Consider the following 18990-nt stretch of genomic DNA (forward strand, 5'->3'; position numbering starts at 1 on the left):
GACTCAGGAAGGACTGCAGAGAAAAGGGAATGCTTACACAGTGTTGGTGGGAGTGTAAATTAGTTCAGCCACTGTGAAAAGCAGTTTGGAGATTTCTCAAAAGAACTTAAAACAGAGCTACTGTTCAACCCAGCAATCTTATTACTGGATATATATCCAAAGGAAAATAAATCGTTCCAAAAAAAAAAAAAAGATACATGCACTTGTATATTCATAACAGCATTATTTACAATAGCAAAGACATGGAATCAACCGAGATGCTCATCAGCAGTGGACTGGAAAAAGAAAATGTGGTGCATACACACTATGGAATACTGTGCGACCATAAAAAAGAATGAGATTATAGCCTTTGCAGAAACATGGATGCAACTGGAGGTCATCATTCTAGCTGAATTAATGCAAGAACAGACAACCAAATACCACAAACATGTTCTTGCTTATAAGTATGAGCTAAATACTGGGTACATATAGACATAAAGATAGGAACAATAGACACTGGAGACTACTGGGGGAGAAGGAGAAGGAGTCAAAGGCTGAAAAACTACCTATTGGGTACTATGGTCACTACCTGGATGATGGGATCATTCATATCTGAAACCTTAGCGTCACCTAACAAACCTGCACATGTACCCTCTGAATTTAACATAAAAGTTAAAATTATAAAAAATAAATAATTAAAATGTTAAAAATTTTTTAAAAGAATCCTGCTTTTGCATTCTAGAACTTTTCAGAAACCGCAGCAGACGTTCATTTTGTCCAGGCTTGGTGTAAATTAGCATCAAATTGATGGACTGAATTGCTCCATTTTGGTGTGGACAGTTATCAAAAGCTTGGAAAAGAAGTCTGTGCACAAGAGCCTGCAATATGCCAAGAGTCAATCAGCTGAAGAGATCTTTTGTAAATATATACTTTGCTATGCAGAATATCTTTTAGAGATTCCAGACTACTTGGAATAAAGGAGAAATATCTGGGCCTCCACTTCAAACTCAAAACAAGATCTCATTCAAACGCTAAAAATAGTTGACCAAACTTGTTCCTAATAATGCCTCTGGATTTTGAGATTTGGGCCTGTCAGATCATAAACAACAGTGATTAAGTATCCACTAGGTACAATGCATAAGTGAGATTAGGGTTCTGGGGCGGGGGGGCGGTACAGGAAAAGCGTATGATATGGTCCTTTGCCTCTGAGAGCTTATGACCCAATGGAAAAAGGACTGCCACATAATTGCTTACAAGAAATGCTGGACTAGAGCATGGTTTTAGCCAAATTGCTAAAAAATAAAATAAAATAAAAAATAATAAAAAAATTTTCCAAAGTTGTTTAATCATCATGCTTTTGGCAGTCTTTCATTTCAAGAGTTCCTCCCTGCTTGCTTTATATCTTACACAAAATCTCATGTGGCCTACTCAGGAGCCATGTATTCCAGAACACCACCCACGGAACATACCCAGGTGCCTGCAGCCAAAAACTGATATGTTCCCTATTTAATATTTATGATCTTCCATACTGGTAAAAGACATTATTGTATTGTCATTAGAAAACTTTTCTGGCTAAACAAAGCTAAGGGAAGTCGCTATTAACTTCTGAGACTAGAAACAAATACAATATTGCTGATGGTTGTGCTTTCTAATTATTTGCAGATGACCTCAGCCATGTGAATGTACAGAGGGAATGCCAGACTTGAGCACTAGTTTTTCAGCATTAGGATTTTTTTTTTCTTTTTTCAAACCATCAAATTTGTTTACTAATCACTTTAATCAAGATAACTAGGACAAAAGAGAATAGAAACAGCAGTGACTGTGCAAAGAAAGAAAACGGACTCACACATGAAGTGTCATAATCTTAAGTTTGGGTGGGACACAGTAATCATTTGAAACATCCCTTTACCTTCAAGTAGGTCCATTCTTAGCACATCAAGACTTTCTCCTTCACTGTATATGTACATATCTTTATATATTTTATGTGTAAATATATGTGTATGTTCATTTCCACCACGGTACAGTAGTCCATTGCATGAATTCACATACCAAAGTTTATTTATCTATCCCACTTGAAATGGACACTTGGGTTGTTTCTAAGAACGACTACTGTATGGACATGCTGCCATAAACATTTTTATACTTGCATTCTGGTGCATGCGTTTCTCTCTAGCAGGGTTCTTAAAGGGTGATCCTTGGGAGGACATCAAGACACTTTCATTGGGTCTGTGAGTGCAAAACAATTTTCACGATAATACTAAGACTTTATTTTCCCTTTCCACTTTCAGTCTCTCATGAATGTAGAGAGGAATTTTCCAGAGGCTACATCACGTGCAATACTGAGCCAGACCAAAAACAGAAGCAGACAGGAAAATCCAGCTTTCTTCTAGTAAGTCAGACATTAAAGACATTTTAAAACTGTAAAACTATGCTGCTTTTCCCCTAAAATTTGTCTTGCTGTGGAAATAATTATTTTGATTAAAATGTTATTTAGGTTAGCATCTAATTTTAATACTCTTATAACAACATTGTTATTTTAAATAAGTAAATATTTTAACTTTTTCTTATTTTTAGTTTCAAATATAGTAAATATCTATAGATATAACCAACATAAACACAGCTTGTAATAATTTTTGAGAAAATTATTAAGTTTGAGGACCACTGCACTGGATCATAAGGTATATATCTCTTAAAATTTAATAGCTAATGCCATTCTGTTTTCTAAAGATGTTGGATGTTTCTTTCTCCTACCAGCAGCCTATGAGAGTTTCCACTGCTTCATATGCTCGTCATTGCTTGGTTTTGTCAGATTTCTGCCTTCAAATCTGATAGAATGTTAACATATATAATTAACATATATCATTACAGATTGGCTTTACATTTTTCTGATTACTAATAAGATTGCATCACTTTGGCTTTCTTTTTATAAATTGCCTGTTGAAGTTTTTTATGCATTGTTTTCTATTTAAGTGTCTGTCTTATTTTTGGACATGCAAAAACTTGATATATTCTGAAATATAAATTTTTGGTCAATTATACATGCTACAGGTATGGGTTAAAACACAATGCTGATTATTTTTATAGTGTTTCTATGATTTTCTTGATGAATGGAAGTATTTAATTTTACATAGTCAATTTATCAGTCTTTCCTTTTATGGTTACTTGAAGAATACTACCCTATCCTGCAGTTATTCTTGTTTATTACTTCCATAAGCTTTATATTTTTATTTTCAAATTTTGGCTTTCACTGTATCTGGAATTTACTTTTATGTGTGGTTTCATTTATAAGTCCATTTTTATTTATTTCCCACATGTATTCTCAATTGTCCTAGTATCATTTGTTGAAAATTTCCCCACTAAGTTCTCATGCCGCCTTTGTCGTACATCAGGTGTCAATCTATGATTTGTCCTGTTTCTGGGCCTTTTTATTGTGTCTCATTGGTCTATTTGTTTGTCCCTGTGCAAAACCACATTGTCTTAATTACTATGTCTTTATAATAAATCTGAATATATGATAAAGCAAGTTCTTACATTCTTCTTCATTAAAAGTATTTGTGTTCCTGACTCCCTCTTGTATTTTGATCTTATGCTACTTCCCCCAACTAGTAATCACACAAAGTGCTGGACGAGTGCATTAAGCACAACAGTAGGAGAACATTTGTTGGTAGCAGATGAGTGCAGAAGTGAGCATTTAGGGCCCACAAAGGTTTTGTCTATTTCTAGTTTAAATGAATAAACATGTCCATGTCTTAATTCTTAAGAATTAATTTTACCTATTAATAAACAAAATAAATTGGGATGGGAAATTCCATTTGTTAGTCTTACCTGATTTATTGAGCTGAGTCTGATAAGCTAATGAAATGGAAGCAAAGAAAGAGACAAGCATGACTTTCATTTTTCTAAATCTGTGGCTAAATCCTTTATTTCCTCCAAGTTTTCATTACCATATGAGAGTCCAACTCAGCCAAAATGGCTGTGCCTTGAGGCATTTCTTCCTGGAGTGATTTGAGAAGAGAGAAGAAGTAAATCACTTTTACGTACTAGAACCTGCATCAGAGCTGGTGCACAGTAGGTCCCAATAAATAGATTGCAATATTGTCTTAATTACTGAATGACTTTGTCATGACTTAGTGAATGACTTTGTCATTATCTTGAGTCAGGACCTTGCATTTCAAAAAAAGCCTCTAAATATGTGCTATGATCTGATGTTGGTGGCCCCCAAAATGCATATGTTGGAACCTAGTAGCCAATGTGATAGTCCTAAGAGGTGCGGCCTTTGAGAAGTGATTAAGTAGAGGGCTTCACCCTCAGGAAGCAAATTAGTGCCCATATAAAAGAGGCTCAAGAACGCTCCCTTACCCCTTCTGTCATGTGAGGACACAGCAACAAGGTGCCATCTGTGAAGCAGAGAGCATTCACCAGACATTTTAACTGCTGGCGCCTTGATCTTGGACTTCCCAACCTCCAGAGCTATAAGCAATAAATTTCTGTTGTTTTTAAATTACCCAGGCTAAAGTATTTTGTTATAGCAGCAGGAACAGACTCATAATATGCTTCTAAAAATATATTCATTAAGATAAAATATTCAGGCCTCTCCCCATTTAAAAAAAAAAAAAAGGCTTTCCAACTCTACTATTAACCATACCAGATTAGCATCTTCTTTTACAAATCTTCACTTAAGAACTATTTCCTCACTAACTCTTTATTCTTAATTCTGTGAAATTTGGCTTCCACCCCTCTATTTCTCCAGTCACTGCTGGCTCAAAAGTTAATCTCCAAATTGTCAAATTCAAAACTTTTGTTTTTTAATCTGAGAATAGGATCCTTTTTCAAGGATAGCTACTTATAATATAATTCTATTGTTAACCCCCCTTTTCCATGAATATTTTGTCTTTGGTGAACAAAGATTGTAAGTAGTCATTGAGTATAGCTCAAATGCCAACATCTACTTGAGACTTTCTCTCATCACCCTGTTGAGGAATTATCCCATCTTCCTTAGAAAACCTATGCATTTGCCTGAACATATTTACCAAGTGTGATGGTTAATACTGTGTCGACTTGATTGGATTGAAGGAGGCAATGTTGATCCTGGGTGTGTCTGTGAGGATGTTACCAAAGGAGATTAACATTTCAGTCAGTGGGCTGGGGAAGGCAGATCCACCTTTAATCTGGTGGCACAATCAAATCAGCTGCCAGTGAATAAAAAGCAGGCAGAAAAACCTGAAAAGGTGAGCTGGGCCTAGCCTCCCAGCCTACATCTTTCTCCCACGCAGGATGTTTTGGGCCCTAGAATATCGGATGCCAGGTTCTTCAGTTTTGGGACTTGGACTGACTCTCCTTGCTCCTTAGCTCGAAGACAGCCTATTGTGGGACCTTTTAATCATGGAAGTTAATACTTAATAAACGCCCATATAGATACATAGATATATAGATAGCCTGTTAGTTCTGTTCCTCTAAGAGAACCCTGACTAATCCACCAAGTGTGTGCATATTCTACTGGTGTACTGTTAAATTAGTCAGTTTGTGAAAATCTCTACCATGAAGTGAGATAATGTACTATAATCCCTTATAATAATGCATATTCGCATGTTAAAGCTTTTAATAACTCTCAAAAATAAAATTATTTAAGTTTGGTTCAGCATTTACAAAATCTTTGACATCAAATCCTTTTTCATTTGTAACACCTATTAGCATCTCAGGGGTCATAAATAGTGTATGAAGCGTGATTTAGGAAATGCTACTCTACTCTTCATTTGACTTTCATGATTTGTGCAATTTTAGTTACTTGCGCACACACCTTTTCTCCCTCTCTAGAAGTGCCCTCGAAGTGGGGACCGTGTCATACATACTTGTTATTCCCATGAAACCATGCTTTTCTCCCAAGAGCTACTTAAAAAACAATTCAGGCACAGACAAAGCTATAAGCCTGTAGTCCTGGACATTACGGAGGGATTACAATTCTGAATCTGAGGAATTTTATTTGTAATCTAGTAAGAATTACTGGCTTAAAGTCATAGTGAAAAGGTTAACTATTGTACTTGAGTTGAAACTGGAAATAACCGAGAGAGCCCAAACATGGTTTTAAGCTATGTCAAGATGGTTTAAGGAAAGAAAACATGAAATAGTAAAGTTACATTCCTGGGTGTATAGGACGTGGCTGTTAGTAATGTATCCAGATTAGTGTGTTGCAGAGAATAGCCTGTTGATCACATGCATCAGAATTCCTTGGGGAAGCTTGTTGAAATACAGGTTCCTGAACCCCATTGCAGACACACTGAATTATTTGAGATTTGGATCCCACACTACCTGCAAATTTGTTTTAATACAATTCCTAAATGATTCTATAGCCATGGAAGTTTGAGAACAACTGTTCTAAATGTATAAGGCTTGGCATTTTCAAAGGAAATACTTTTCCCTTTACATTTTAGGAAAGCCATTGCCTTAGGAGACAACATATTTATTCTAATGACGTTGCTATTTCTCAATTCAAATTTTTTGGGGGAATACTCCTTTTGTGTTGCCATAACAGCTTCTAAAGCATTTTTTGGTATCTACTCACTAGTGCAAATCTGCATTTTTAAAGAGTAGATTTGAATGTTAGCAACTGCCACAGTCATGTAGGAGCATGTCTAGTGAGTGAGGCAAATGACCAAGCATATGCACATTTTCACAATCACTATATTTGTAATGAAAGTTGTTAAAATGTTACATTTGGCTTGTCGAAACAAATATTTTAAATGTTATGTTTCTAAACAATCCTGAAAATACATTTATGCATTGCTGTTATACCAGAAACATGTACACATAGACATTAATTCAACATGAAGCCTCAAATTTCATCCATGTTGATGACTTTTAAGCACAGATGTTTTCAGATCAAGTTTGTGTATAAAATAAAGCCAGAAGCCACAGTGAAGGGGGTTCATGGGGATTGTATCGTCAATTTTTAAATAACACTTTCACTTGGCTATTGTTGCTTGATCTGACGAAAATCTATTGTTTTAAATATTTACCTTTTGTGCACTAATTTCTGTTTTGACCCCAGGTTCTCTACTGGGTTATTGGTTTCTGAGTCCTGGTGCCTCAAAGAAGCTCAGTTATTTGAGCAACTCACTGCAGATTCATATTCTCCTGGCACCAAGGAGAGAATAGCAGTGACAAGTCAGGAGCAAATCAGCATATAATTTGTTAGGTGTATGAATTAAATGCCATTGCAACTTTCAAGGCCTTCTAAGTTCCAAACAAGTTCACAAAAATAATTTCAACATTACAAAAATTATCAAAAAATCTCAAAATAGCTTTCCCTCAGTTAAATTAAATTTCCCTCAGTTAAATTGTCAAACATCTTACAGAGTCACTTAAGTTTTCTAAGCCTTAGTCTTGTCATACATCAAATATACATAATAGTGAAATTGACTTTAAGGAGTTTTTGAAAGAATTAAATAAATAAAATAATGCAAGTAAACAGCTTAGCATAATGAGTAACACATTAACTGATCAAATGTTAGCAATTGTTACTATCAGCATGTAAAGCAATTGGCACAGTACTTGGCTTATATGGTTGAATAAATTACACCTATTAATAGTGTTTTTTTTTTTTTTAACTGATGAAAAGTCAGATTCTTGCTTTATTGATACATATTAGATAGACGTATTTTGGGGGCACATGTGATAATCTGACACATTCATATAATCAAATCAGAGTAATTGGGATATTTATCACCCTAAATATTTATCTTTTCTTTATGCTAAGATATTCTAATTATTCTCTTCGATCTCTTTGAAATGTACAATCAATTAATGTTAACTAAAGTCATCCTACTGTTGTACTGAACACAAGATCTTATTTCTTCTGGGTGCATATTTATACTCATTAACCAATCTCTTTTCATACCCCCTCCCCACTACCCTTCCCAGCCTCTGATAATCACAAATCTACTATTTTCATGAGATCCGCTTTTATAAGTCACACATATGAGTGAGAACATGTGATATTTGTCTTTCTGTGCTTGGCTTGTTTCACTGAACATAATGACTTCCAGTTCCATCCATGTTGCTGCAAATGACAGAATTTCTTTCTTTTTTATGGCTGAATAATATTTCCTTGTAGATAGATAGATAGATAGATAGATAGATAGATAGATAGATAGATAGATCACATTATATATCACATCTATATATCTCACATTTTCTTTATCCATTCACCCATTGATGACCACATAGGTTGATTCCATATTTTGGCTATGGTGAAGAGTGCTGCAATAAACATGGAAGTGCAGATATCTCTTTGATTTGATTTTCTTTCTTTTGGAGATATACACAATATTGGAATTGCTGGATCATATGGTAGTCCTATTTTTAGTTTTCTGAGGAACCTCCATACTGTTCTCCATAATGGCTGCACTAATGTACATTCCCAACAACAGTGGGAGGGTTCCCCTTTCTTTACATTGTTGCCAGTATCTGTTATTCTGTCTTTTGATAAACCCCTTCTAACCGGGGTGAGATAATATCTCATTGTAGTTTTGATTGAATTTCCCTGATGATTAGTGATGTTGAGGATTTTTCATATACCTGTTGGTCATTTATATGTCTTCATTTGAGAAATGTCTATTCAGATCTTTTGCCCATTTTTACATCAGATTGTTTGTTTTTGTGCTGTTGAGTTCTTTTAGCTCCTTATATATTCTGGTTTTGAATACCTTGACAGATGGATAGTCTGCAAATATTTTCTTCCATTCTGTGGTTCTCTTCATTTTGTCGATTGTTTCCTGTGATGTGCAGAAGTGTTTTAGCTTGATATAATCTAATTTGTCTACTTTTGCTTTTGTTGCCTGTGCTTTTGAGGTCTTACACAAAAAAAATCTTTGCTTGGACCAATGTCCTGGAGCATTTCCCCAACATTTTATTCTAGTGGTTTCATAGTGTTAGGTCTTAGATTTAAATATTTAATCCCTTTTTATTTGATTTTTGTATATCGTGAGAGATAGGGTCCTAGTTTTATTCTTCTGCATATGGATATACAGTTTTCCCAGCATCATTTATTTAAGAGGCTGTCCTTTCACCATTGTATATTCTTGGCTCCTTCTTTGTTGAAAATGAGTTAGTTGTAAGGAAGATTCTTTAATCAATAATTTAATTAACTCAGCCATACACCCCCCTAAAGTAGGCACAATACCAAATTATTAAGTTTTTGGACACTCTCTAATGTATTTTCTATCCTAAATAAATATTATTAAAAGCATGGATTCCTATATGGAGCCTTACTTTTTGGTTAGGGTTTGTCCATACACTTAAAAAAAAAAAAAAAAGTCACTACATTCTGAAATTAGCTAAGACTTTAGTTGAGTACTTTCCCACCAGGGAAATGACAGGAATTAAACTGAGGTCTTACGCATTCAAATAAATGTTTGCAAGAGCTAAGGAATGCTTGGTGTATTCACAACTAGTAAAAATAACCCAGGGTGAAGAAAGATGACTGAGTCATCTCATATTCCAAACCCACTTTTTAAAAATCCTAACTTGAAGGTCAAAAAAGTTTAAGAATCCTAACTTGAAGGTCAAAAAGCTTCTCATTTCTAATTTTTCTCTTCTTCTTTCTTCCTTCCTTTCTTTCATTCTTTGTTGCTTTCTTTTTTTTTTTTTTTTTTCGTACTGTGCCCTCTACCCTCTGCAATTCTTGGCTCTTACCAGAGTAGGGAAAAACTGCCTAAATATCATGAGATAGGTGGCCCTCAGGGGTACTTCTTGTCAAGCAGGAAGTGCCAAAGATCTTGTAAAATGTCCAATACAAATTTTATTTTGCAGACTCTAGGGGTTTGCATCTGGATACACATCTGCATTTTCTGGGTGCTGGGCCAAACTGAAACATTCAGTTTATCCATTGCTAATAAACATGTCAGCAGTTTCTTTGCTCTCACATCTGTTGTGAAAAATGTTACCTTTCCTGAAGTATATTTATTTTGTCTTTAATACCAGCTTTCATGGATTACAAACTCAAGATATGCCTTCACTTAACAAATTCAAAAGCATATGCTGGAAGGTGCCTCACTAGAGTGATGAGATAAATTAAAGATGTATATTATATCTTAGATTCTGAAGAGGAAATCAGCCTAAGGAGTAACGATGACTCTCAGGAAGGTTATGTCAATTGAAAGAAGTTGCCTCTTAATCAAGTTCATCTCAAAATCTATTCAAGGTACCCTATGCATCACAGCAATTCAACAAAAAGTTTAAAAAATTTATCAGTTGTTTCATGATTAAGGCTGTCTTCAGTCAAGCAGATGACTTCCTTTCCTAAGGAAACCGCCCCCAGGCACTTGCTTCTCCTATGTTCTCCAGAATACCTGCTTTACCCAATTTACTGATATTGGTGCTATTAGAGAATCAAATGAGGTTTTGGCTATTAAGATGTCTTAAAAAGAAAACTGTAAGTTATTATGTGAAAGAAAAATAATTGCCGATATTTCTTCCTATTTTTATTCTTTCATTTTATCTCATAGTCAAGTATATTTATTTCAAGAATTCATTCCGGCCGGGCGCGGTGGCTCAAGCCTGTAATCCCAGCACTTTGGGAGGCCGAGACGGGCGGATCATGAGGTCAGGAGATCGAGACCATCCTGGCTAACACGGTGAAACCCCGTCTCTACCAAAAACTACAAAAATCTAGCCGGGCGAGGTGGTGGGCGCCTGTAGTCCCAGCTACTCGGGAGGCTGAGGCAGGAGAATGGCGTGAACCCGGGAGGCGGAGCTTGCAGTGAGCTGAGATCCGGCCACTGCACTCCAGCCTGGGCGACAGAGCGAGACTCCGTCTCAAAAAAAAAAAAAAAAAAATCCTGAAGAACTTTTTATTATTAAAGAAATTCAATCCAATTAAATCTTCTTACAAATAGAGCACATGGTAAAGACATTTTACAAATAAATTATATCAAATATTTAAGAAACAGGTCATTTCAATCTTACACAAAACGTTTTCAAATAAGAGAAACAGGAAAACTGCCCAACTCATTTTGTGAAGCTTGTTGTAGCCAAGATATTCTTAAAGAGTTATACTGAAAGGACTCACCACACCAGAAATCGTTCCTTAATATAAAATTAATCTAATAAGTACATATGCTATTGGTGCAGAGATAAACACATAGGCCAGTGGAATGAAATACAGAGTCCCAAATAAACTCAGCCAAATACGGAAACCTGATCTATAACAGAGCTTTTGTTACAGATTAGTGAGGAAAGATTAGACTTTTCAATAAATAGTACTGGTCCATTTGCCTACTCGTAAGAAAAAGAAGATTATATCTCATACTACACAGTCATACAAAATCCATATAGCTCTAGAGCAAAATTTTATAGTTTTAGAAAGAACTAGCAGAATAATTCATGAACCCAAGGCAGAGAAAGATTTCTTAAACAAAATTTTAAAAATGCTAATTATAAAGAAAAGTAAAGAAATTTGACTATATTAAAACTAGGAACTTTTGAACATCAAAAGGAAATACCAAAAAAGTTAAAAAGTCACTAATTCGTAGACAATATTTACAATACAATATGAACAAAAAGCTAGAATCTAGAATATAAAAAGAACTCATATAAATTAACAAGAAAAAGACCATTTCTTAGAAGAAGGCAAAATGCATGAATATGCATTTTCATATATTAGAAGAGGAAACACGAATGGCCTGTCTGAATGTAAAAATGTTCAACTGCATTAATAACTAGGGAAATGCATATTAATATCACGAATTAGATAAAATTTTTCACACACCCAAATTAGCAAAAAACAAAAACAAAAACAGTTGGATAAATCCAAGTGTTGGAGAGATTGTGGAGTAATGGGAATATAAATTGTACAGCCACTTCAGGAAATAGTTTTACATTACCTAGTAATGTTGAAAATACTTATAGCCTATAATGTAAAAATAAATTTACTCTTTTATACTCTAGAGAAAATTTTTAATGAATAAGCCAGGAGACATGAATAAACATGTTCATAACAGCAATTTTTGTAAAAATAAATAACTGAGAATACCCAAATATCTATCAATCAAAAGTAGAAAGTATGAATAAGTTGTGAAATAGTCATATAATGGAATTCCTCACTGCAATGAAAACTAATTAAGTAACACGTATTGATAAGCATTAATTTAACAAAATAGTAAGCAGGAAAAGCAAGTCGCAAAAGGCTATATATATATATATATATATATATATATATAGTGCTATGTTTTGAAACCTCAACAAAAGCAAAACTAAACATCTCTTAGGGACATATGCATAAATAGTAAAATTATAAAGAAAAGCAATGGAATAATAAATATTTGGAAGGGAGGCAGATACTATCAGGAGGAGACTATAATGACTTCAACAACATCAACAATATTCTCTTTCTTAAACTTGATGGTGTACACACAGTGTTTGTATTATCATTTGTTAAAACTGCACACATGCATATATGCAAGAGTTATAGGGATGAAGTCGATTGATGTATTATTTTGTGTGTATTTATTTCAAACATAATATAGAAAGTAAGAGAGAAGAAAAAAGTGTCAAGAATTTAGGATGTGTTAATAAAAAGAAGATGTTAAGCTCAGGAGAACTTAGCAGGGCACTTTGCACCAGGATCTGGATAAACAAAAACATGCCAATCAGTGACTAAGGGCAGTAAAGAGGTGACAGTGAGCATCAAGGTTATTTAGTCCTCTTGGAGAGCAATTTTGATCTGAAGCCAAAAAAGTGTTGAAAAAGGAGCTAAGACAGAAGTATCTACAGAGGCTGAACTTGGCCAGGTGCGGTGGCTCACACCTGTAATCCCAGCACTTTGGGAGGCCGAGGTGGGTGGATCACAAGGTCAGGAGTTCGAGACCAGCCTGCCCAACATGATGAAACCCCCATCTCTACTAAAAATACAAAAAATTTTTAGCTGGGCATAGTAGTGTGCACTTGTAATCCCAGCTACTCAGGAGGCTGAGGCAGGAGAATCACTTGAACCCGTGAGGCGGAAGTTGCAGTGAGCCGAAATTGTGCCACTGCACTCCAGCCTGGGTGACACAGCAAGACTCTATCTCAAAAAAAAAAAAAAAAAAAAAAAAAAAAAAAAGAGGCTGAACTTAAACTAGAGATATGGTGAATGGGTAAAAATGACAGTAAGGGTGAAATAAACAAAGTCTTAATTTCGAGAAAAATTGGCATCATCAACTGGAATTTGGGAATTCGGAAACTCTTTCCTGTGGGAAAGCTGCATCAGAACACTGTTGTCTTTTAAGAATCCACCACAAACATTTCTATTCATAAGGGATCAAATTTTATGTTTATGTGGACCTGGAGTGTATAAAACACATTCTTAAGATGGTCTTTTATAGAAATGAAGTAAATAGACTAAACATGATATGTGAGTTTTCTCCTCCAGAAGTAGTAAAATAATCTTTCTATAAGGTTTTAGAGGACAGCACAAGAACACTTATTAGATGACCACAGAGGGAAAATGAGTAAGTCACAATAAGAATACTTTCATTTAATGCTTACTTTCAGACAACTATGTGAGTGAGTTTGAAGCTTGGCCCAGATGCTGAATAGACTCATGACCTTGGCAAAGTCACAGCATTTCTGTGTGCTCCAATTTTCTCAACTGCAAAATACAGAGTTAGGCCTTTGCTTTCTTCGGTGTTTTCTAGTTCTAACACTTCACAATGCTGAGATTCATAAATTTAATAATTCAATTCCAGTTGTGGTTTCCCTATTCATATAGAGAAGCTGAAAGAGAAAGATGCCCACAAAAACTTTTACTTCCCCAAATTTCCCATCTTTCAGTTTGGCTGAAAGAGACCTCCGCTCTAGAGGAGAGGCATGTGCTGGCAGCCCAAAGCGCAATCATCTGCTAGCCTTGAAGTCCTATCCACCTCTACAACATCACTGGAAACTGGGTACTTTATTCCTAAAAAACATTTTTGGGACTGGTGCACTGCTGGCTCAGCCTACAGCAACCCTCCATCTAGAAAGTGCCCTTCCAAGTTAGCAATAGAGGGCTCTTTGGTTTCAGTAAAGAATGCTGGAAGGTGAGGGTGAGAGTAACATATTTTTTCTCTTTTACCACATGAATTTTTGTTTTTATGGCCTTCTGAAATGAAGCAATTTTTAACTTAAAAGCAAATATTTTTACTGCTCTTAAAATGCTAGCATTTGAAAACCAATATATACTGGCTGGCAAATAACGTGGGAAATAGACATGCAGAACCTTAATAATGATTGAATATATAAAGTATTTTTCTTTTGTTTTTATGTGACAGCTGGATGAGTTTCAACTTCCTGCTCACAGCACAGGCTCTGAGCTTCCAAATCTGGGGGTTTTCCTTCTCCTACCCCCCGCCCCTCCCCATCTCCCCATCTCCTTCTTGCCTCCTCCTTCCTTTTTGGGAAAACACAAATGTTTTTGATTACATAATAGCTGCAAACTTTATATCTCCCACTTCAGTTGTTACACATCATAAACAGGGGAGTGAACTTCAGACTCCATTAAGACAAAGGTTGGTCTGGATTGTTGGGAGGCCTTTTATGTTGGTATAGTGTGTGTGTGGGGGGGGGACGTTTCTTTAGAAAAAGGAAATATAATAGGCCTGGCTAGAGACTGCACTGACTACCAACCACTAACCACTCAGCCTAGAGAATGACAAAAACCTCAATTATGGTCAAGGCAAAAGTGAAGCCCAGAGTTCAGAACCAATACGGCTCCTGTAGGATTCACTTAACCCAATGGGAACTTAATATGTGAGGACCAATAAAGATCGAAATGTTAAGCAAGAATAGAAGGAACCTGTATAAAAACACCGCACAATGTGCACACCATATGGATTCGAATTCTCTCTTCTTTAATCTGGAATTTTCTTTTACATATTCATTTACAAATAAGCTTCTGTTATTGCCATAGTGCCTAAGTAAACAATTTGGAACCTGAAAGGGCAAGGCAGCATTTCTCATTCAGTCATCTACAAGTATTTACTGAGGATCTACTAGATACCAGGCACTGTTCTAAATTCTTTTGCTACTTCAGTGAAAAAAACTGACAAATGTTTGTACTGGAGAAGACAAAGGCAATTTTGAAAAGCAGCATGAATACGTTTATTATAGAGTATTTTAGAAGTGATAAATGTTGTGGAACCATAGAACAAAGAAGAATTGTGTGGGAATACTGGCTCAGGTAGGGAGATGTGATTTTAAATAGGGTGGTCAGTGGAGGCTATGGTAAAAAAAAAAAGTGACATGTGATCCAAGGCAATGTTGAGTCATGGGAGAAGGGAGGATAGTGGTGTTTCCATATTTGAAAAAAATAACTATTGGATAACGTCCTCATTTTTCCTATTTCCTTGGTAACTTTTCATGCTATCTGTTTATCTGACTGCAAATGATTGTCTTTATACCTTACTTGTGAGTACATTTAATTCAATGTAACACAATCATTCTTTACTGAGCCTCTACTATATACCCGGTACTGTTTTAGGTGTTGCGGGTGCATCATTAAGAAGAAAGGTGAGACTTTTGGTGGTCCTGGAACCTCCATTCTAGATACGAGAAGCAAACATATAAAAGAATAAGATGATTTCAGGGAGTGGTAAGGGTTATACAGAAATAAATGGACTAATAGCAGGTGGCTGGAGGGACATCCCTTGATAGAGTGGTCAGGGCCGAACTCTCTGGCTTGGCCCTCAGATCTAAAGAAGATTATAGTGGACAGGTAAAGAGTTTTCCAAGTTTAAAGAATAGGAAGTACCAAATACATGAGAGTGAGAAGGTCAATTCATTGATCTGTTCTAGGAACAGAAGAAGGCCAGTGTAACCAAGGGAAGGAAAGTGGCAAGAGATCACAGTGGACACTTATTATGAGTTGAGTTTTGTCGTTCAAAAAGATGTTGAAGCCCTATCCCCTGTGAATGTGATTTCATTTGGAAATAGAGTCTTTGCAGATGATCCAGCAAAGATGAGTTCATTAGGACAGTCCCTAACCCAGTATGATTGCTATCCTTATAAAAGGAAAAATGTTGGACTCAGACACATACACAGGGAGAATGCAGCATAAAGATGAAGGAGGATATTGGGGTGATGCATCTATAAGCCAAGGAACTCCAAAGATTGCCAGCAACCACCAGAAGCTGGAGAGAGGCATGGAACAGATTCTTCCTCACAGCCCTCAGAAGAAACTAACCCTGCTGAAACCGTGATTTAGAACTTCTAGTCTCCGGAACTGTAAGCCAATGCATTTATTTTGTTGAAGTCACTCAGTTTATGGTACTGTGTTACAGCAGCCTTAGCAAATGAATGCAAACGAGGACAGATCTCTAGATATTTAGATTTTAGAATATGTTTAAATAGATCATACTGATGTTGCCATGTCATCATGGCAGTGCAATCAAGGAGAGCCTGATGATTTCTCCCCGAAAGGTCAATAGAGCTTTATTCTTTAGCTATTAAAGGCCAACCATCATACATAGGAGAGCTGACTTGATTTTTGAGGTTGTTAACATTTAGTATTTTTTAAAGTACCTTTTTGGATAGAGGTTTTAAAAAAACTAACATGCGAATTTTTGAATGCTCAAGTCAATTATGTAATATATCATTTACCCCCTTCTATGATTCAGAAGTATCCATTTCAGCTCACAAAAAAATTTAAATTCGAGTGTGATGGGATGTAGGAGGCATTGGAAGTATAAAAATAAATGAAGCTGTGCTCTTGATTATCTTAGAGTCTGATGGAGAAGACAGACACCTAAAGAAATAGTATCAATCTTTGGCAGGGAATAGTAAGAAGAGGTATATATGGGCTCTACAGGAGTACAAATGAAGGAGTCGGTGGTGCTTTTGTGGTGGAGCTGATACCTGAGCCAAGGATTGAAAGTGAATAACCATCTGCCAAAGAAAGGAGAAGCATCACTCCAGAAAAAAGGGAGAGTCTAGCAAACCCACAGATGCACAGCCAGTATCTGTGACTGGCTGCCCTAGAAACAAGAGTGATGACAGAGACTTGATGGCGAGAAGAGGGGCCTGGTCCTGAAGGTCCTTGGATGGCCAGCCGAGGACCTTGACTGCTGTGTAGGCAGTGGGGATCCGCTGGAGAGACGTAAGATGAGACGCACGTTTGTCCATGTATATCAATCAGAGCTCTTTGGTTGCAAACAACTGAAATCAACCCCAACTAAAAAGGAATTGTTAGAATTGAAGGAAAAGCCGAAGAAACAGGACTTGGGAAGGATAATTTAAAGCAGCCCCAAGACTGAGATGGCAAGATGGTAGTGGATAGCCTCATCAGAGATGAAGCAGTTACAACTTTGTTCCTTAAAAAAAAAAGTTATTTTGCCAAAATAACACATGTATAATACATGTGTACACAACATCAAATGATATTGCAGCAATTATATTGTAATAATTAGGAAAAAATCCCATCCTGATTTCAACTCCAAAGAATTACTTTTAACCATTTTATGTATTTTTCTTTCTAAAATTTATCTCTGTATTTGTAAGTTTAAAAAATGCTTATTCTGCTAACCAGAAGTAAACATAAAAACATCATTTTCTCAACCATATGGAGAATAAATTAGGGAGACTGGTGGAAATAGAAGCAGGAAGATTAGTTGGAAGGTTACTTGGGTAGTAGAGAAGCAATTGTGTCTTGCTTCTATGGCCCTGAATAACTGTAACATTTACACTATTTCCAAATAATGTACGCTGTTTATTTTGAATATAAGCAAGATGGTTATGACAGGATGAAATGTTTATTTATCATAAATCAGGAAATTAGGTCTATATCCAAAATAGTTATAATGCAGGCAAAGCATGAATATATATTTTAGGGTTGAAAGAAATCCCTTTAACAGCAAAAGAGGTTTGGAATATATGGGTTTCTATCTTGTTTACCAGCAGAAATGTGGACTCAGTCAAAGCTTTCATTTATTGACTGGGTAAACTTTTCAAGAAAAATGAAAACAAGCCTTTAATTCATATATTTAAACATGTTTAAAACATACTCATATATAAATGCATGAAATACAAATATGTGTATATATTTGTATATACACATGTGTATTTCATGCATATGTATATATATTTGTATATACACATATTTGCATTTCATGCATATATATATATATATATTTGAGACTGGGTAATTTATAAAGGAAAGAGGTTTAATTGACTCACAGTTCCACATGACTGGGGAAATCTCAGGAAACTTACAATCATGGTAGAAGTTGATTGCCATGCCTTCTTCACATGGTAACAGAAGAGAGAAGTGAAGTGTGAGCACAGGAAAAACTGCCACCTTTAATACCATCAGATCTTGTGAGACTCACTCACTTTCAGGAGAACAGCATGAGGGAAACCAGGTTCCTCCCTTGACACATGGGGATCATAATTCAAGATGAGATTTGGATGGGGACACAGAGCCAAATCATATCATCTATATACTATACATATATATATATTATTTTCATAATCTACACCTTTGCCTTGATATATTCCTGGATTTTGAATCCCCAAACAATGTTAACCATTTAGATTTTAAAAATCAGCACCAATTTGGATGACCACTGAAATGAATAAGCCATCTGCTTTCATAGGGTTTTCCTAGTGACAAGAAGGGGGAAAAAAAGGACAAATGTGGTCCTAAGTTGGCCATTTCCTTAATCTATTCTGCTAGACTTTTTCATCTGAAGGCTTGATTATTTAAAACCTTACAAAGTTTTTGGACAAAATCCAGAATGTGAAAAATTCCATAAGACAAAACACCAGATTTCTTCAGTGAATAAATGGCAAAGGAAGAGCACAAGGAGGAACCCAGAGTTTACAAGAGATATGAAACAATCGCTGCATTCAATGTGTGAACCTTGTTTGGATCCTGATTCAGACAAAACAACTGATCAACTATTAAAAAATACATAAGATAATCAGAAAAACATAAAGAGGATTGATTATATTAAGGAAATATCTTTTACTCTTCATGGATGTAAAAATATTTCACTTATTGATTTT

Source organism: Rhinopithecus roxellana, chromosome 8 (genome assembly GCF_007565055.1).
Source record: "Rhinopithecus roxellana isolate Shanxi Qingling chromosome 8, ASM756505v1, whole genome shotgun sequence".
Classification (NCBI taxonomy): Eukaryota; Metazoa; Chordata; class Mammalia; order Primates; family Cercopithecidae; genus Rhinopithecus; species Rhinopithecus roxellana.